We start from the raw sequence: 21,773 nt of genomic DNA on the forward strand, positions 1-21,773 counted from the left end.
TGTGTGTGTGTGTGTGTGTGTGTGTGTGTGTGTGTGTGTGTGTGTGTTTTGAAACAGATGGCATTGCAGAGAATAAGGATTTTGAGGTCACTTTAATGTGAGGAAGCAGTGGCCAATAAGAAAAACGCATTTATAGGTGAGAACAGTTGAGTGCGGGATAGATTGTGGGCGGTGTGTTCTCACCAAGTTGGAAATCAACAATGAGTTGAGAGATTGGAAGCCGGGATGTGTTTCCAAAATGCCCTGATGGAATGCCAAAGCAGCTTTTCTTTGTTCTTTTACTGTGAGAAACATTCTCCTCATAACAGCCTATTTTATAAACATACATTTGCTTGGCATGTCCTTTCAGTTTAAATGTGGAATCTCTTTGTATTTGCAAGGTTAGCCTTTCCAAGCAGGGCCTCTCGATTGAGCATGTTAATCCAAGGGTACAGCAGCTCGATGTGGTTGGAGCTGTCATGCTTTGAACACTGCTGAGTCATGAAGTGTAGTGTGACCTTTTCTCTGATAGATCACCGCTGACAACTCACACTCCTGTCACACTGTCTTGCTGAAAGGAATTTACTAGCTGCTTCATTCAGGGGCCAGTGACAAGGGCAGTCACCAAACCTGTCTGAATGGGCCTGGATTTCCGGGTCACTTTCAAGAGTATTTTCAACCAAGTCACCTTTGGTAGAGTGCTTAGCTTTGATAACACAGCGTGTAATGTCAGCGTGGAGTTGTCAGTCTGCTGTAAATACCAGGACATGAAACGGAATGAGTCCGTGGAGCTTTACATTCAGTGTATGTCAGGGTTCTGCAAAAGTACAAGCTCTTAATGAAACTCATAAGATCTCTCTGGATCAGCATACCACTGTGACCCAATTCCTCAATTACTACACAATTACATCTGATATAATTGAAAGAAATTCTGTCGAGGAGAGCTAGGGTTGGGCTCCAGTTAATCCTGAACTCATTAAAATGGAGAGCAGTAACAACATAAATATCTTTGTAATAAAAGGGGGAGAAATAACATTAAACTTGTCGCAGTGGCGAGGAAGGGGTTGAATCACACAACATAATGGTGGGGTGAAATACTGCTGCGATTGCCCAAGGCAGCTCTCTCAACAATCTGTGGACATGTGAGCTCTACCACCCACAAGGACGAGGATAGCAGGGGCATGGAAACACTGCCAGTCGAGAATTTATCCTCCCCTGTACCACCGCCCATGCCCTCACTCCCCAACTAAGTCTCCTACCATCCTGACTTGGAATTACATCACTGTTCCTCATTATCAGTGGATCAAAATCCTGGAATTCTCTCCTTAACAACACTGTAGATGTATCTATATCAGCTGGACTGCAGAAATTCACCACTATATTTTCAAGATGGTGGTGTATTGGTAATGTCTCTGGCCTAGTAGTCCCAAACCCAGGCTAATGTTCTGGGGACATGGATTCAGATCCTGTAGTGGCAGATGAAATTTGAATTCAGTAAAATTTAGAGTCAAAACATATCGCAGTGATGACCATGTAACCATAAAAAACCCACTTTGTTTTCTAATGCCCTTTAGAGAGGGAAATCTGCTGTCCTAACCTGGTCTGGCCTACATGTGACTCCAGACCCACAGCAATGTGCTCGGCTCTTAATTGCCCTCAGAACTGTCCTATAAGTCCAAGAGAAGCTAGCCCGGAAAGCCAGCTAGCCTTGCTTGTGATGCCCATATCTCATGCAAGAATAAAAAAATTAGGGATGGCTAATAGATACTAACCTCTCCAATTCCTGTAAATAAAGAAAGAAAGAATTCAGATGATCTACAGCACCAGCAAATTGGACCATATTAGAGATAAAATACAACAGGTCATCTTTACAAGGTGACCTGTTTTTCCAAAAAATGCTGTTTTTTTCTCCATCATGCACAGCAGATAAATGGAACAAAAACATCTGCTGTGACATTTATTTTGGGTCTGATTGGCTGGACATATCAGCATAAGTCCTTTCCAGCCTCATCCTGTAAAGCCTAACATGTAAAAAAAACTGCTAAAATCCTGAGTTTTGGCTCCACAGATGTAAACAGGTTTCCCTCAGGCAGTTCACTCGTCCAGGCACCTTATGTGGTTTGATTTTTCTTGCATGGGAGCAGGGCAGCCAAGATCAATCAAATTGCTGAATAAAACGTCATGACATTTCATGATTTTGGTTTTACTGCATCTTCACAAACTGAACTGTGTGTCTTCTGTCACTGTCTTAAAGAATGCTCCCAGAAGTGAAGGTTTTTTTTTGTTTTTGTTGTTGCACTATGTCTTTCAATAATTAATCCTGTGTCTGTCATGAAAGGAAAGACAGTTGCATTTTGTTATGGTTGACAACAACTGTAAGCACAGCCAACATGCCAGAGCAGACTGCTGGCTTGCAAATTCAATCATGTCGAGTGATTCACCTCGCTAGTCTGAATCAGACTGAATTAATTGAGATGAGACATGCATGTGTCTCATAGCACAATGTGAAACAGGCAATTATCGCTTTCGCTGTGACCTGGCCAACATTCCACCCTCAGCTGATATTACCCAACAGCAGGCAGTATAAACATCTGCCTTATTGCTCAAAACGGGTCATTGCTATTGAAAATTGATTGCCACACTCCGCTATATCCCAGCAATCCCTGCATTTCAAGAACAATTAGCTGCAGAAAGTGTAGAGATATATTTCGAAGTGAAAAGCACAATGGGCAAATTAAGATTTACAGGTAGAATATACAGGCATGCTGTGGGTTTAGGGTCGGGTATGGGGATGAACAGTTCTCCATGTGCATGTCCATGTGCATCTCCACGGGCAGCACGGTGGCTCAGTGGTTAGCACTGCTGCCACACTGTGCCAGAAACCTGGGTTTGATTCCAGCCTCAGGTGACTGTCTGTGTGGAGTCTGCACATTCTCCCTGTGTCTGTGTGGGTTTCCTCCAGGTGCTCCGGTTTCCTCCCACAGTCCAAAGATGTGCAAGCTGGGTGGATTGGCCATTCTAAATTGCACGTAGTGTGCAGGGATGTGTAGATTAGGTGGCTTAGAGGGGTATAGGTCTGAGTGGGATGCTCCAAGGGTCAGTGTGGACTTGTTGGGCCGAAGGGCCTGTTTCCACACTGTAGGGATTCTATGAACATCTATGAACAATTATAGGGGGACAGGTCTGGGTGGGATGCTCTGAGGGTTGGTATAGACTTGTTGGGCCAAGGGGCCTGTTTCCACACTGTAGGGATTATATTGAAAAAAGGTGTTGGTTACGTTACCAATCCTGGTCTTATTCCTGTAGGTTTCTCACATGATCTAGCATCTCTAATGACCTCATTCAACCTGAAAACTCTCTCTCCTCTGCTTATTTACAGTACCACTGTTGGCCCCATGTTGCGTCAGCATGTGAGGTCATTACATAGTATCAGCTGCTCATCATGACGAATGTTGCTACCTGATTTAATATAGGAAACTGCTTCATCGAGTGTGATAGTGTCTGGTCTAACTAGAAGAGTCATTTGGAGTTGACAAAATGTAATTTATTACATATTAATAAATATCTACATGTTCTATTAAAATGATAGACATTTGAAATTTTAACGAGGACCATGTTAGGCCTCACATTTTCCAGGTCCTAATCTGTTCTGCTCACAAGTCCATATTACATCATCACAATGAATCGTGCTTATGACTGTGCTCCGCATTAATCCTTTCAGAATCACATATAATATTGTCCACTTCTGTATTCGTTGTAACACCAAGACACAAATACTGCTCAAAGAAAATGGGAACATCAACATCATTTTTTTTACGCATTCCTCTGGTTTGATTCCTGGTTTTGACCACAGCAGTCTCCTGGAAATTCATCCCCCATTCCTGGAGACCCAACATTTGGTGACAATGAACTTTGTTCGCCATGAGCACATATTGGGAAAGTACCCACTGATGCTTGCAGAGTTATTTCTTATGATTATCTCCTAAAACTTACCTTTTTTATAAAAAAAAGTACGCTTGGTACTACCCACTGGTCATTTTCCAGTGATTATTTATGTTTGACCTACAGTCCTGATGACTCTACTTTGGGAATATGATGTTGTGAAATAACAAACACAAAATTCTGCAGATTCTGGAGATCTGAAATAAAATCAAAAGTACTGGAGAAACCCAACAGGTCTGGCAGCAATTATGGAGAGACAAGCAGAATTAACGTTTCAACTTCAATCTGACTCTTCTTCAGAATTGTCAAAGCTATATTGATTCTGGAATTGAGAGGGTTTGGAATTCCCTGCCCAGTGAAGCAGTTGAGGTTATCTCGTTGAGTACTTTTTAAGGCAAATATAGATTGATTTTAGAAAGGTAAAGGAGCTAAGGGTTATGGCGAGTGGGCAGATAAGTGGAGCTAAGGCAAAGATCAGCCATGATCTTTTTGAATAGTGGAGCAGACTTGATGGGCCAGATGGCTTACTACTGCACCTATTACTTATGTTAGGACACTGTTTATTGTTTATTGTTCCTCTTTATTTATTTGTGTGGGAGCCTGAAGGAAAACCAATGTTTATTGGCCATCCCTATTTGCTGTTGAGAAGTTTGTGGTGAGTTGCTGCCTTAGACTAATGCAGTTGTCTAGTGCAGGGATGCCCACATTTCTGATGAAGGGTCTAGGCCCGAAACGTCAGCCTTCCTGCTCCTATGATGCTGCTTGGCCTGCTGCGTTCATCCAGCTGTACACCTTTTTATCTCAGATTCTCCAGCATCTGCAGTTCCTACTATCTCTGATACAATTTATGCCCACAGTGCTGTTTGGTAAGGGACTTTCCAGGAGTTAAACCCAGTGACAGTGAAAGAATGGTAATATGGGTTCCAAGTCAGGAAGACAAGTGACTTGAACAGAAACCTGCTGTGATGGTATTCCCATCCATCTGCTGCCCTTGGTATTATAGCTTGGAAGGTGCTATCAAAAGAGTTGTTGCAGTGCATCTCGGAGGCTATACACACTGCTGTGAAAAAGCATAGTGATAGAAGCATTGAATGCTTAAGATGATCATTGTTGTGCTCTCAAATGGGCTGCTTCATCCTTGTTGCTGTCAGGTTTATTTGAGTGTTAGTGCTGCTCTCATCCAGACAAATCAGGAGCATTCCAACCTACACCTGAATTGTGCCTAATGGGTTGTGGGAAGGCTTTCAGGAGTTGAGAAGTGAGTTACTTACTGTTGAATATGATCGATGCAGTGTCAAATCCACTCAGTGGGAGAGCTGTAACAGCTCTTAAGATGCTTAAGGTGGGGCAGTTGTTGAGGGTGTTTCAGACAGTGATGGTCTGGAGCAAAAACAACCAAGCCTTTTACTCCAGATCTGATAATCCCTGCATGATGTGTGAGTCAGAAAGGAAGCACACAGAATGCTAACTGCCATTGTCGAAGACAAATGCATGGTCAATTGGGCAAGACGGTGGGTAGATAAATGAGAGGATACAGGAGGACAGTGTTGGAGATTCTCGTTTGGAAACATATCCCCACAGAAGGATCCATTGAAACTCAGGAAAACGCAGAGAAGCGTTGAAAACTTAGATATTACGAGTTCAGACTGGTTGCTGATGTGGTGGAAGAATCAATGAAAATTAGTGTTCAGTGCCCTTTTTTGGATCAGAAGAGTGAGCATCTGAATTCAATGATGAACTAATTTTCCTAGGCTCTTCAAAATGTGATTTCAAGAGGAATATTTAAGATCACCTATTGTTTTGAGGCTGGGGAAGAGTAATAAGACTCCCAGAGTGTTGTAAAAAGGCTGATAGAAGCACTGTAGGTTTGTGACTCAATGGAACAGCAGAGATGCAGCAGCACGCAATCACTGATGGCCATTTAAATATGCTAGTGTTTACGACCTTTCACTTTAACATTCCAAGTAACCATGGTGACACAAGTCAATTACCTTCGAGAGAAGGTAGGATCTGATTGGAAGACATTAAAGGTACAGAACAAATCTGAGTGATAAGATTGCAGAATAACTTGCAAAGAACAATAAGACATTTTGGCAGTAGTGGACAGTACAGGAATACAGAAACTGAAGAAGATGAGATGGCTAAAATAGCTAAGTGTATGTTTTCTATGACATATTTACTAACGAGGAGGACACTAGCTGTACCAAATATTCTAGAGGTTAGTGAGGGAAGGTATTTGACAAATCAGATGAAGGATTGGCAGATAGAGTTTAATTTAGATGAATGTGAGGTGCTGCCTTTTGGGAAGGCAAATCAGGGCAGGACTTATGCACTTCATAGTAAGGTCCTGGGGAGTGTTGCTAAACAAGGAGACCTTGGAGAGCAGGTTCATAGTTTCTTGAAAGTGGAACCCCAGGTAGACAGGATAGTGAAGAAGGCATTTGGGATGCTTGCCTTTATTGGTCAGTGCATTGAGTATAGGAGTTGGGAGAACATGTTGCAGTTGTACAGGACACTGGTTATGCCACTTTTGGAATACTTTGTGCAGTTCTGGTCTCCTGCTATAGGACGGATTTTGCGAAACTTGAAAGGGTTCAGAAAAGATTTACAAGGATGTTGCCAGGGTTGGAGGGTTTGAGCTAAAGGGAGAGGCTGAATAGACTGGGGCTATTTCCTCTGGAGCATGGGAGGCTGAGGGGTGACCTTATAGAGGTTTATAAAACCATGAGGGGCATGGATAGGGTAAATAGAAGATGTCTTTTCCCCAGTGTGGGGATGTCAAAAATTAGAGGGCATTGATTTAAGGTGAGAGGGGAAAGATTTAAAAGAGACCTAAGGGGCAACTTTTCCACACAGAGGGTGGTGCGTGTATGGAATGAGTTGCCAGAGGAAGTGGTGGGGGTTGGTACAATTACATCATTTAAAAGGCATCTAGATGGGTATATGAATATGAAAGGGTTTAGAGGGATATGGGCCAAATGCTGGCAAATGGGACTAGATTTATCTAGGATATCTGGTCGGCATGGATGCGTGGGACTGAAGGGTCTGTTTTCATGCTGTACATCTCTATGACTCTATGATTAACAAGTATTTTTGCTTTAGTTATGATGAGTTGTAATGAAGGCAACAGGAAAATTTGTGTGGAACTGGCTGTGGTTGTTAAAGGATCATTGGCCCTGGGGATGTATCACACAACTAGAAGCAACTGAAAAGGTTCAAAGTGGGTGAAATATTGGATTTGGGCAAACACAGTGTCTGTTGGCTAGGGTCAATAATGGAATCTATTTGACAGGCTAGGCTGTAGGACACACCAACAATTGAATAAGCAGTGGAATTTTGGAGAAATGGAGTATAAAAATGGCCTTTTAGCATTTATTGCTAAAAGATTTAAATATAAAAGTAGGGAAATATTGTTGCAACTGTACAAGGCATTGGTTAGACTTCATCTAGACTGCAACTATATAGTTTCGGTCCCTGTACTTGATGAAGGGCGAATTTATATTGGAGGCAGTTCAGAGAAGGTTCACTTGATTAATTCCAGAGGTAAAAGGCTTGTTTTATGAGGACAGTTGAGCAGTTTAGGCTTATACATGTTAGAGTTTAAAAGAATGTTATGTTAAGTTTATGTCTAACACGAGAGGGAATGCATTTAAGCTAAGAGGGGGAAAGTTCAAAGGAGATGTGAAGGGCAAATCTTTTACACTAAGAGTGGTATGTGCCTGTAACATGCTGCCAGGAGTAGTGGTGGAGGCAGGTACAATAGGGGCGTTCATGGGGCTTTTAGATAAGCACACGAATAAACAAGGAATGGAGGAATATGGACCATGGGCAAGCAGAAGGAATTCGTTTAATTTGGCATCATGTTCGGCACAAAATCATGGGCCGAAGGGCCTGTTCCTGTGCTGTACTGTTCCATGCTCCATGTCCTATGAATGATTCAAGATCTGATTGAAGTACATATGTTGCTAAAGTAGACATTGAACAGATATTTCCCCTTGTGGGCTCATTTAGAATGAGGATTCATAGTTTTAGGCTGAAGGGTGGCATATTTAAAACAGAGCTAAGGAGGAATTATTTCTAGCCAAGGGTTGTGGACCTTTGGAATTCACTACCCCAGAGTGCAGTGGATATTGGGACACAGAAGTAATTTGAGGAGGAGATAGATTCTTAATTAGTAATGAGTTAAAGGCTTGTGGGCAGTACACAGGAAAGTGGAGTTGAGGCTTGGATAAGGTCAGCATGATTATATTAAATGGGCTCGAGGACCTGAATTGACTGCTCCTGACCCTAGTTGTCATGTTCTTAAATGGGAATTTTGAAGGGGAATATCTGGCCTTTTCTTACTTTCTTTCAGCAATATTACGGTAAAACAGATGTTGCTACTCTTTTATGGTTCATCAGAATATTCAGGTTTTTTACAAGCCTCACATAGAAGACTTCTAATTCATTTAAATGCCAGAGAAATCAAAGGTAAAATGCAGAATTGGATCAGAAATTAGTTCCTAAGTCTGAACACTAGACATTAGCAGTAAATACAGAAAATGCTAGAAAGAATCCCTGAGGGATGATGTTAGAATGGCAAGAGAAGTAAATTAGGGTCTTATATGAATCCCTGTTATTTTCAGTTTACTGCCACATCCTCCACTCTCCTATTCCATGGTTATTCTTTCTGAAACCAGCTAACTCAGTGCAGGCCAGGGATTACATTAGTGTCTGGGTCTTTCCTGCTATCTACATATCCTAATCTATGTGGCTCAATGCCACACCATCTGGTCTGTTTACTAAGCCACTGTGGAGCAATCCAGTTTCATATTCTCATTAAACAGAATTGTTGTGTTTGGTGCAAGTTTACAGGCGGGAATTTTCTTGCTTGTGAGGAAGTGATCTATTGACATCACAGTAAGTTGTTTCTAATTCAAAAGTCACATTTGGCAGCACAGTAAATGAAAGCCAGCCTGATCTCCTTGGGAACTATGTTGAGAAAGTGCAGGTATTTCACTATTGCGAGGTTGGTTAGCTTCTGGTATGCTCAGAGTCACCGCTGTGTTGGAGCTTGCCTTGCAGACTGGAGCGGTGAAGAGAAAAGAAGTTGTGTTGTACTGTTGTGAGCAGCTGAACATGAAGGCCTGGCTTTGTGCTGGACCCTCCCATGTCCCTGGTACTGAAACCCAAATGAACATCCTCTGTCAAAACCTCATTGAGAAACGGTAGCAAGCAGATTATAAATAACAGCCTCGCTCTCTGTTTGTTCATTCTTCCTCCAACACAGAGTTGCCTTGACAAGCAGCAAGCTCATAAAGTGCACTGTGAAACATGGTGTCGCCCAGGTGGTGAGACTTTGGATTTAAATAAGTGTCCCACTCTTATTGGACTATTGCTTAATTTAGCAGAAGTAAATAAAGAACTAGTAAAAAGATGGTTGATGTCGACAGTTGTCTATGATGTGCGCTCACACGTGGTGGAGTTAGGCCTCAATAAACCATGCTCAGGGTTTTAAACAACAGCCCTCTGGACCTTGCTTGCCTCCCACATCTGGTGGATCAACAGCAACGAGGTCTCCCACATCTTCTCTCCACGTGCCAGAGAGGAGGTGAAATTGTGTTGGGGCACATCATAAAAGCTGGTGGATTACATGAGATCAGAGAAAGATTTCTGTCCTCGTGATGGGGACTGTGTATCGGCAGAACTGACTGCTTCACCTATTGAAGCTCAGACCCAGTGGGGGGTGAGGAGATGTCAGTCTGAAGTGGTGGATCTGGAGGGTTGAATGGTTCTCCTCCATCATCTGAAAGGGTGGTGGAAGGAATATTCAACAGTAACTTTGAAAAGGACATTAGAAATATTCTTGAAAAGATGAAACAGAAATGGCAGAGCTGCATTGAAAGAAGTAGGCAATAGGGTTCATTGTACAGCTCTTTGAAAGAGCTGGCACATGAATGGTGGGCCAAATGGCCTGCTATTCCATGTGACCCTATACAGTGCCTATTAAGTGAACTCTCTCCAATTGCAAAACAGTTAAACCAGTGGAAAAGTAGATGCTTTGTTTTATTACGTTATGACATAGCACAGAACACATAGATTACGCATCTTACAACATTGGATCTTGCTCAAGTAAATGTTAAGAACAGTGAGGTTAGGCAGCAGGTCAGTGAGGGACTGCAGCAGAGCTAAATTAATAAGATTTCTTCCTTTTACGTCCTACATACTATTGCTGCCCTTATCTAGTGGGATTATGTGATTTGGAGAATCTTAGTTTTAGTCTTAAATCTGTGTCTTTTCTGGACAGTGAAAAGTGATATCTATACAGCTGGGAGGTTTCTTTTGCTATCCAACTGTGGAGCTTAACCTTTGAATTTAATATGCCACAGGAATCTTGTGTCTTTGATCAGACATGACATCAGAACTTTGAGAAGGTCAGATGTGACTACCTGGTTTTAGTCAGGTTGGACTTTTTGAGGGGGTCGGGTGATGGTTGTGGGGTGGGATTGGTGTTGAAAGTAGGGTGATTTGAGAGGCATTAGGACGATTTGTTTCGGAGCATTAAAAGCCATGTAATTAGCCAGCTGGATTTTATAGTGGTCACGTTTGATAGAACCTCGAGGTCAGAGAATGGTGTAAAGTCTGACTAAAACCTTGGCACCATGTGGCTGAGGGGGTCTTTGCATGTAAGTGGAAGAGGAACAGGCAACAGCAATTCTTCTTGCCCCTCAGCTGCTTACAGGGCTGTGCATTTTGGATTCCTTTAATTAGAAATGAGCCCACAGAGACCCATTTAGAACTGGCTAGTTCTTAAAAGCTTATGATTTAAAATTGTGACAACCTCTCTATTGATTATTATAGTTGATTAGTCAGTTCATTGAATAAAAGGAGTGCAAAATATAATTACAGGAAGGTTCAGAGGAAGAGCTGTATACTTTCATCCGTAGTACCATTCAGTGTATGTGTATGTACTGCACTTAGATTTTGTGTTAACATTTAACAAGTCATTAGGCGAGATAATAAACACTAGGATAATCTGACAATCTCCAAGTGATCATCATAAAGGAATTGTGAAGTCCTCTGGCACAATCTGAAACATGGTTGTGAACATTTGAGTTCATGCAAAAGGAAAATTTCAAAGTGACCCCCCACACCCGCCCCAACCCCTCTCCTCTTGTCTACTGACTCCCCACTGAGTAAGTGCTGTGTTTCAGGGACAGAATTCTGGGTTCACATCTCACTGTGGGGTTCAGAACACCATTCCCAGCAGCACCTCAAGTCCTTTACTGAGGGTGTGCTACATTGTTGTCATGTTCAGGAATTAGTTTATCTGCTCTCCCAAATGATTGCAAATGGATTCTGTGGCACTATTTCGAGGTCAGCTGTGTAGTTCTCTCATGACAGAGTCACCATTTTTCAACAAATGCATTTATCTGGTCATTTGTTCATCTATTACTTGTGGGAGCTTATTATGGACCAAGTGACTTTTGCCTGTGTAACAGCAGTCAATAGAGATCAAAGAGAACCGTTGGCTATAAAGTGCTTTGAGAGGCTCTGAGAGCGCCGTAAGGCGCTGTGATAATAAACTGTAAATAAAACCAAGTTCCCTTCTCATTTGTGTTTGGAGTCGACAGCCCTTTAATGCATTGGCCAAGGGGAATGTTCTTCATAGGTGACTATTGGCAGGTTATTAGACTATGAGATATTGGATCACACTAATGGAGGATATGATGGGAGAGTGAGTTGAAGTAGAAAGTCCACTTCTTTATAGCGCATCCTCACACTTTGTATTTCTTGTGGGGAATATTGGAAAGGGGTGGAAGGATTGATTATTCCCCTGATGAAACACCTCATGAAGCTACCTTCCGTGGCCAACAAATCCTGGTAAGGACTTGAACCCAGAACTCCTGGCCCAGACGTTGGGAACTGCTGCAAAGATCTCCTGTTGAATGGTGGGCCAGCTTGATGAGGTGTATGACCACATTCTCAATGAATACTCAGTGGGAGTATGCAATGAATGGCATTGGGGTGCTTGTCGACAGAGCCCTGAAAGTGGCAGGACAGATTAATAGAGTAGTTAAACAGGCATACAGGACACTTGCCTTTATCAGTTGTGGCATGAATTATAAAAGCAGGGAGGTCACGTTGGAACCATAAAGAACTTCGGTTGGGCTGAGATTGCACTGGAGGAGGTGCAGAGGTGATTCACCAGGATATTGCGTGGTATGGAGCATTTTCACTGTGAAAAGAGACAGGAGTTCTTACTATCTCTCAGGATAAAGGTGGGTTGTTTTCTTCAATGCTGTTCTCGGAGTACTGTGCTTTCCAATGAGAAGCTAAACCAAGGTCAATCTGCCTGCTTAGGTACATGGCAAAGATCTCTTGGCACTATTTTGAAGAAGAACGTGGAGTTTTTCCCCATATCCTGGTCAATATCTACCCTTCAGTCAACACCACATGAAAGGTTGTTGTCATTACACAGCTGGGTGCGGGAACTTTCAATGTCCAAATTGACTGCTGTGTTTCCTACATTGCAATATTGACTTAACTTTCTAAAAGACTTTATTGGCTGTCAAGTGCTACAAAACATCTGTTAGTTGTCGACAGTGTGATATAAATGCAAGTCTTCCCTTTTGTTGAGGAATTGGAATTCTAAATTTTCATTCTCCTGCCCAAAGTATTAAAATAAACCATAGTCTCTAAAACACTGATCTGGCAAATCCAGTACAGACAAGGAATTGACTTATCCAATCCTTGTCACTCAGAAACTGACTTGACCCTGACTTGATCTCTCAGGGAGTCACTGTTGCATTTATTTTATGATTTTTTAAAAAATTAACATTTTTTTTCTTTATTCATTCACGGGATGAGGGCATCACTGGTTAGGCACCATGCCCATCCCTAATTGCCCATGTGGGCAGTTGAGAGTCAACCACATCGCTGTGGGTCTGGAGTCACATGTAGGCCAGACCAAGTAAGGATGGCAGTTTCCTTCCCTAAAGGACATTAGTGAATCAGATGGGTTTTTGCAACAATCAGCAACGGATTCATGGTCATCATTAGACTCTTAATTACAGATATTTTATTGAATTCAAATTCCACCATCTGCCATGGTGGGATTTGAACCTGGGTCCCCAGAATGTTATCTTGTCTCTGGATTAACAGTCCAGTGATAATACCACTAGACCATTACTGCCCCGTAATTTAAAACAAATTATTATGAAAGATTGGGGTCGGTTAGTTTATTTGGCTGAATAGCTGCTTTGCGATGTAGACTGATGCCAACAACATTAGTTCAATTACCGTGAAGCTTCTACCTTCCCAATCTCTCCCCTCACCCTCAGGTTAAACCACCACCAAATAGTCTCTGTCTCTAATGAGAGAGCAGCTCTATGGCCTGGTAAGACTAGGGTGACTTTATGAAAGGCTTTTCCATGCTTCATCTATGTGCCAATTTCTTTGCAGATTTTTTGTTGTCTACATTGCATAAGGTGATGGTTCTAAAAGGGTTAATATTGGAAACTGCATTTACAACTCAGAGATTTTACCATTTTTGGATCACAAATGCTTTTAAGAATGAAAAGCAAACAAATTTAACTACCTTGTTAGAGCTGTTTGTTCTTGGTGTATGTGCAACTCTTTCCCAATTATTATCAAGCACTTCTCAGAGCATTCCCAAATGCTGCCACTCAATCTCCCTTTGTTGATATAATGCTTTGACGTTATTGTATATTCTTTTATCTCGGAAATAGTCAGAGATGATGCACCAGTTTCTATTATTTAAAAGAATATTTAAAGTGCCAACTCCACATTTACAGTTCTTTGCTTCCAGAAACTGCTGTCGTTTAGTTACTTTTGTTGAGTGCACGCACAGGCTTAAGCTGGATAGGCCTCTGCAGTGCTGTAACCTGCAAGGCAGCTGCTAGAAGGTGGGATTAGAATGGGGACTAGTTTATTTTCCTTTTTCATTTCTTTTTTGACAGGCACAGTCATGATGGGTTGAATGACCTCCTTCTGTGTCATAACATTCAATGTTTCAAAACACATTGAGCATCAACAATACATAGACTCATATAATCAAGCACAGAATGATTGAACAATTGAACTCTGTGGTTCTCTCCCAAGTTCTTTTACTCCCTCCAAACCTCTCAACCATTTGCACCTCTCCTTTATCCAATTTTATCTTCTCCATCATTTCCTTCCTACCAATTCCATTTCATTTCCCTTCTCTCTTAAGCTGTTCCACATTTCTGTCCCATTTGTCATTTCTCACAGACAAAGCAGCCCTCTCTACCATCCTGAGCCAGCCACTAGCCAAACCTATTTATGGCTAATTCCCACCCTATTGCACTCCCTCACCCTCCACAATATCTCACCATTCCCGACCACCACTCATATAAGCCAGACTCATAGATTCTTTAAGAATGGAAGTTGAGGATAGACTGACTACCTCTCAATTGCCCTCAAGCTTTAAAGGGTTAACAGAAATTTTGCTTCCATTAGAATTTCAATCTATAGCGCATCAATAATATCGCGGCAGAAAAATGGGTTTACTGCTCCTGCAAAGAAACGGTTGTGTTTTGAAAGGGCCGGGAGGCTTGATGAAACATGTTCTTGAATTAGTTTTGATCTGTTTATGTGCCTTCCAACATAACAGTAGAGTAGAAGCAAATCCAGTTAAAACAGGAGATGAGTTCACGTGATGGATGTAATTGCATTTGCTTGATAGCCTCAGGCCCTAAGTAGACTGCACTCTGTGCCATGTATCTTGTTGAATTGGTGTAAAATTCAGTTAAAGTATCTGTCCAGGCCTGAAACAGGAGCATAAATTGTATAGAGTTTCCCTTGTGGAATCTGTTATCCATTTTACAGTCGAAGGGAACAAAGTTAGTCATATTTCATGGGAGTTCTCCTTTCTCCAGGCGTCACTGGCCTGGGCCTGAATGTTGCCGGTATCCCGTAGCAACAGACATTGAATCCCTTTTGGCTGAGTTTTCATAAGCTTCATATCTAACAAGAACTAACATTTATATCCTGTCTTTGACCTGACCTCCTATTATGCAAGCCCGATTTTTATCAGTGCACTGTCGTCGCTTATGCCTTCAGTAGACAGAACCCTAAGCTCTGAAATTCTTTTCCTAAACCCCTCCAAATATCTAAGCTCCTTTAACTTGCTCCTCGAAGCTTACTCACTTGCTGAGCTTTTGTTCGTCTTCCCTGCTGGTTTTTAATTTGTTCCTTAATCAATTTCAGTGTCAACCCATTGTCAGACCCACCGTTGGGCACTTTTTCATTGTTTAAAGGCGCTGGATAAGTATGAGATGTTGTTAGTCAATGTGCCAACATTAACATGAACACAGAGAAAAGTATGGTCATAAAGTAGTAAGTTTTGAGCATTTAGTTTGTTTTCTCCTGTTGTAGACTTAATGGACTCTGCCACATACACTACTTGGTTCTGAATATGCTAGAATCTGTTCGTTCACAATGTGAATGGGTTTTGCCCTGGAATCTGTAGGCATTAAAAGGAAAATTAACCTCCAGGCTGAGAACGATACCAGAGAGAAAAATCAATGTTTTCTTAAAAAGAAATGCTTTTGTTCTTTGATCACTTCTCCTTGTTGGTTAAAAATTTTTTTTGGAAAGGGAAGGAAAGAGTGTTTGATGGTCAAACATCTTCCAATTGAATAACTGAAAAGTCTTTATTTTCCAATTGCTATGGGAAACGTATGGGCCTTAGATGCATTTGGCAACAAGTTTTGGGAGCGGTGGTGTGGCGGTCTGCAGTGGTGGGGTGGGAACTCATGCAGTAGCACCTCCGGAATGCATCCAAACACAGTTTGCAATGCTGAATACGCGGTAGTTATCCCCAACATTGTTTGAAATAATTTTTGTCTTGGGATTGTTACAGAGTTCAATAAGCCTTTCAAAATCATCCCTTATGGGTTAAGCTAGAACATTGCGTCTAATTCTAGACACTGGAATTCAGGAAGAATGTAAAGGGCCTAGGAAGAGTGCAGAGGAGATTTGCTTAAAAAGTATGAGTGTGATGAACTTCAGATATTATGTGAGACCATAAAAGTTCAGATTGTTCTCCTTTAGGCAATTAAGGTATTAATAGAGGTTTAGGGTTAAAATTGAGAGGTTTTGATTGATAAGTAGGGCGAATCTGTTTGCACTGATAAGGGTTGATGACGAGAGTGCACTGTTTTAAATAACTGTTACTTTATCCACGAATCTGTGGAATACTTTACGACAGAAGGCTGTTAAGGCTGGATCATTAAGCACGTTCAAGTCTGAAATAGACAGATTTTTAATCAGGTTGGAAGTCAAGGGTTACGGGGAAATGGATTTGAGAATTATCAAATCAGCCATGATCTCATTGAATGGCAGAGTGACTTGTTGGGTTGAAAGGCCTATGTTCTAATGCAAAAGAATTAGAGAGGAATTGAGACACTTTCTGGCAAACGAGTTGTGGGCTGAAATGCACTGCCTAACGGGAGGATAGAAGCAGCTTTACAGTAACTTTCAAAAGGGCACAGGATAAATACTTGGAGGAGAAAAATTTGCATGGGAATTAGCAGAAAAGTGGGATTAATCAGATAGCTCATCAAAGAGTTGGGATAGGAAGAATGGATCCCATGTCGCCACCCATGTTCTGTGACACTGCAGTATTGTTGCTGAGGTCCAACCAGCAGTTCTTAACGAGAGAACACAGTGTGGAGCTGGAGGAGCACAGCAGGCCAGGCAGCATCAGAGGAGCAGGAAAGCTAACGTTTTGGGTCGGGACCCTTCTGATTTTTTTCTGAAGAAGGGTCCCGACCCGAAATGTCAGCTTTCCTGCACCTCTGATGCTGCCTGGTCTGCTGTGTTCCTCCAGCTCCACACTGAATTATCTCAGATTCCAGCATCGGCAGTTCTTACTATCTCTGAGTGGTTCTTAACTGTTTGTCTCAACCTCCCTGTTCTATGCTTCTGTTTATTTGGAATAGTGCGTTCAGTTTTGGTTGCTCTGCTGTAGGAAAGATGTTGTAAAACATGAAAGCGTTCAGAAAAGATTTACAAGGATGTTGCTGGGCTTGGAGGCTTTGAGCTATAGGAAGAGGCTGATTAGGCTGGGGCTATTTTCCCCGGAGCATTGGAGGGATGGGTGACCTTATGGAGTTTTATAAAATCATGAGGGGCATGAAAAGGGTGAATAGCCAAGGTCTTTTCCTTAGCATAGGCGAGTCCAAAACTAGAGGGCATAGGTTTAAGTTAAGAGGGAAAGATTTAAAAGGGACCCAAGGGTCAACTTTTTCATACAGAGGGTGATGCCTATATGGAATGAGCTGCCAGAGGAAGGGGTGGAAGCGGTACAATTTAAAAGTCATTAGTATGGAGACTTGAATAAGAAAGGTCTAGATGGATATGGGCCAAATGCTGGCAAATGGGACCAGATTAACTTAGGATATTTGGTCAGCACGGACAAGTTGGCCCGAAGGGTCTGTTTCCTTGCTGCACAACTCTATGACTCTATAAATCACAGGATCCCATGTCCGTTTTTGTTAAATAACATGTCTTTCAAATTTTATGTGTCTCCACTCCCATTGTGTGAATACAGAGGCAGCAGTATAACTTGGGTCATTTGGGCTCTGAGTTTGACAAGCTGGTGTGCGCTGTGTAACTGCCCCCTTTGGCTTCTTGTTTCCATTCTCCACGTCCATTATTTTCTATTCTTCCACCATGAAACTTGAGGCAAACTGTATTTTCATTTTATTGTTTGGAGGAAGTCTTTGCTGTAATAGAAAAATAATAAATCCAAGACCCCTGCAACTTTCAAAGGAGTGGTTGGTACTAATTGGCATTCTTACAGCGAGAGTTTCCCGAAGTGGTGTGTGTGACAGATGGAAAGGTCAACCGGAGCCGCAGGGATGTTTCTCTGAAGCTCCTCATCAAGACAACATGAAGGTGTCTTATGCCTGGCTTATAACAGCACTGAGCATAAACGCTTGCAAAGAACTTGATTGTCAAAGTGGGAAAGACGTCTTCCATCCAGTGTGATTCCTCAATGAAGTGTGCATATAGAGTAAAAAGTGTTGAATTCTCTGCTAATTTAGTTGAACTCCTTCAAAGCTGGCTGGATGTTGTACTAGGAACTTGTGGCAGGAGTAATTTTACTGCCTGGAGAATTGAGAGGAATTGTTCTGAATAAAGAACTTGTTAACATTTCAAAGAGAACCTCCACGAAAGGAACAATATTTCGCCACTTTACTCTGTTAAGATGTTCATATATTTTGTAGATTAGCCATATAACTTAGCTTGCCTAAACAAAACAAAATATTGCAGATTTTAGAAATCTGAGATAAACTTGGGAAATGCTGGAAAAACTCGTCATCTGTGGAGAGTGAAACAAAGTTAACATTTTGAGTCCAGTATGACTCCTCTTCAGATGAGTCTTGTCTCATGCATTATAATCTTGTCTCATGTCTTGTATGTTGGAGTTGAGTTGGTTCTGAGATGACAAGCCTGTGAGAGAGGTTGGAATCCAGTCAATGATGTGTTACAGACTCTCCAATCTGATACTTGAGCTAAGCAAGGTTGCAATGCTCCATGAGAGTTTAGGTCAATGACCTACCAGCTTGAAGATTCAGCGTTGTCTTGTTTGAGGCAAGCCAGTTACACATCAAAGCAACAGGAAGCAGAGCCCTAACCACGCCAATTACAGGAAGATTATTGGTACTTTTTCTGATCTTTGCGAGTTAATTCCCAACTGTACTCCTTCATACAGCAGGGATGTTAGTTCTTGCTGATTTGTCCCTAGGTCTTTGGATTTTATTTCAAAGGAAATGAAATATAAAAAGAGGAAGATTTTGCTAAATCTACAAAAGACACTAGTCAGATCACAGTTGGAATACTGTAATCAATTTTGGTCCCCTTACCCAAGGAAATATATACTGGCATTGGAGGTAGTCCAGAGAAGGTTCACTCGGCTGATACCAGATATGGAGGGACTGTCTTGTGAGGAGAGGTTGAGTACATTGAGCCTGCGCAAATTAAAACATAAAAGAGGTGGCCTTATATGTACAAGATTCTTAGGGACCTTGATAAGGTAGAACTTGTTCCCTCTTTTGGGGGAATCTATGACCAGAGAGAAAATAGGATTATACATTTAATATAGAGATGAAGTGGAATTTCTTCTCTGAGGGTTAGTGAATCTGTAAAATTCTTTACAACAGAGAGCTATCAAGGTTGGGTTGTTAAATATATTCAAGGTTGAAATAGACAGACTTTTAATCAGTAAAGGAATCAAGGATTATAGGGAACCAGCAGGAGAGTGGAATTTAAGTCTATCAGATCAACCAGGATCTCATTCAATGATGGAGCAAACTCAATGGGCTGAATCACTGACTCCTGCCCCTATGTCTTCTGGTCTTATGGCCTAAGCCTACTCTTAATATCAGCCAAATGGACAACATATTGGTTTGTATCTCTTAGTAGCTTGGCTTGGAAATCTTTCTTTAAGCAGCTCAACATATAATCTGGTCTTCATGCTTACTTATTGGTGATCTCAGCTCCACTTTGGAAAGGGCAGTGATCCAGACATCTTGCAGATGCATATATCCTGTTGGTTATTTGTAAATGAAGAACTCTTCTAGATTGACTAAACTGGTTGTGAAAGGAAAACAAGTGTCGAACTTCACCAATACAACCTCAATTTAGGAAATGATTATAAAAAATATTCTTGAATCCATTGTGTCATAGAAAGGAATATCACGGATCTTTTTTATTTTGCCATAACAGGCGGGACCAGCATTGGGGGAGGCACTGGCCTAGTGGTATTATTGCTGGACTGTTAATCCAAAGACCCAGATAACATTCTGGGGACCTGGGTTCGAATCCTGCTACGGCAGATGGTGGAATTTGAATTCAATAAATATCTGAGATTAAGAGTCTAATGATGACTGTGAATCCATTGTCAATTGTCAGGAAAAACTCATCTGGTTTACTAATGTCCTTTAAGGAAGGAAACTGCCATCCTTACCTGGTCTGGCCTACATGTGACTCCAGACCCACAGCAATGTAGTTGACTCATAACTGCCCTCTGGGCAATTGGGGATGGGCAATAAATGCTGCCTTGCCAGCGATGCCCTCATCCTGTGAATAAATAAAAAAATTTTTTTAGCAAGTCAAATTTGACTTGTGAGATTTGCATTGCTGCTAGGCTGATGATCTATCTTTAAATGAATTGGAATCCAGGTCTCTTACTTTCCCTCTGCTCCCTGTGTCCTTTGTTCTGTCAAACTGCTGCTCTGGTGCTAAAAGTCCAAACGGACACTTTTCCCTAGAAAGGTATGAAGGTGACCTGATGGAGGTTTTCAGAGTAGATAATAATTTGATAGAGTAGACGTTTGAAACATATTTCCAATTGTGGTCCAAAACTCAATGTCACAATATAGGTGCATCGCCATAGCCCTACCACACCATAGGGCTGCTCTACCACTAGAGAGAGATTACTGGCAGTGGTTTAACCTGAGGGTCACCATGCCTCAGGTGAGAGGAGAGGTTGAGATATGTCACTCAGTGTCACAAACCAGCTGTCCAGCCAACTGAGCTAACTGATCCCGTGGTCACAATTTAAGCAATGAGGAATTTGAGAGAAACTTGCTGAGAATGTGTAACTTGCTAGCACATGAAATTGAGATGAAGAAGTTAGATGCATTCATGTGGAAACTGGATGAGTATATGAGGCATTTGGGAATAAATGGCTTGTCAAAGGGGTCAGTTGAGGTAGGGTGAGAAGAAAGTAATATTGGAGTAAATATCAGCAGAATGGCCAGATTCTATGATATAAATTACATGTTAAGTTGAGAACTAATGCTTTTTTTTTGAAGATTTGTTGTGGTTCTGTTCGTAAAAGTAACAAGAACAATAGTGCATAGATCTAAAGTGATGTGCAAAAAGAAGTGTAGCAGATGTGAGAAAATCTTTTTCACACAGCGAGCAGGTTATGGAATACTCTGCCTCAAAAAATGGTAGAAGCATGTTCCACTGAAGGATTCCAGAGGTCATTGGATGATTATCTTGAGAAATAGTGTGCACAGTTATGGAGAAAAGGCAGGAGATTGGCACTAGGCAATGATGATTATTTGAAGAATTAATGTAGACATGATGGGCCGACTGGCCTCTTTCTGTGCCGTAACGATTCTGAGAAGAGGAAGATCAGACTCACCAAAACATTCCTTCCCCTGTCGCTGATTGTATCTCCATTGCTGGCTGCTTGTTCAGGCAAAACTGGGTTGTGCACACCCAAGACATCTTACTTGACCCAAAGCTCAACTTTAATCCCCATAATTTACCTCTGATGAACATTAATAATGCGTCATTGTTGTAACCTAAGGCAGACAGATTGATTGATGGATCTACCTGTGGTTTCAAGTATTAATTAGCTGATGTCTGTTCGGAAGACCATAGTTATTCAGAAATATGTGCAGTAGCTGGATAATTAACATCACTTGAGGCTAAAAGATTTCATGCCGTCAAAAAGCTTGGAACTAGTTCTGTCGCAGCTTTGATAAGCAAGAAGCACAAATTCCTCACCAGCCTTTATACCAGTTACTTATTTTCTGCCTCATTTCTGATTTTATTCTTTGATTCTTTTGGCACACCAGAGCTCCTGGGACTTGTGGTTGCTACACATTGCTCTCCTCCATGGGCAAATTTTGTTCTGTATTTAAAGAAATTTATTTTGGCTCTTGTTCGACTCTCTGGTCTAGCTTCAAGCCTTTAAAGGGTGAATCTGCTCCAGTACTCCAAACCTTGGAAAAGCTAAGGTCCACTTGGATTCCAGCTCTGAATTCTCCAGAGATCTAGCCTCTTGCAAAGGCTGTCAGAGC

General features: G+C 41.6%; 1 protein-coding gene across 1 annotated transcript in view; it reads left to right on the forward strand.

Annotated features, from left to right (window-relative positions):
• Window positions 1-21,773, forward strand: part of LOC109919248 (plexin-A4-like) — a 503,825-nt gene that overhangs the window by 1,998 nt on the left and 480,054 nt on the right. The window lies entirely within an intron of this gene.

The sequence above is a fragment of the Rhincodon typus genome, chromosome 22 (assembly GCF_021869965.1).
Source record: "Rhincodon typus isolate 14 chromosome 22, sRhiTyp1.1, whole genome shotgun sequence".
Taxonomy (NCBI): domain Eukaryota; kingdom Metazoa; phylum Chordata; class Chondrichthyes; order Orectolobiformes; family Rhincodontidae; genus Rhincodon; species Rhincodon typus.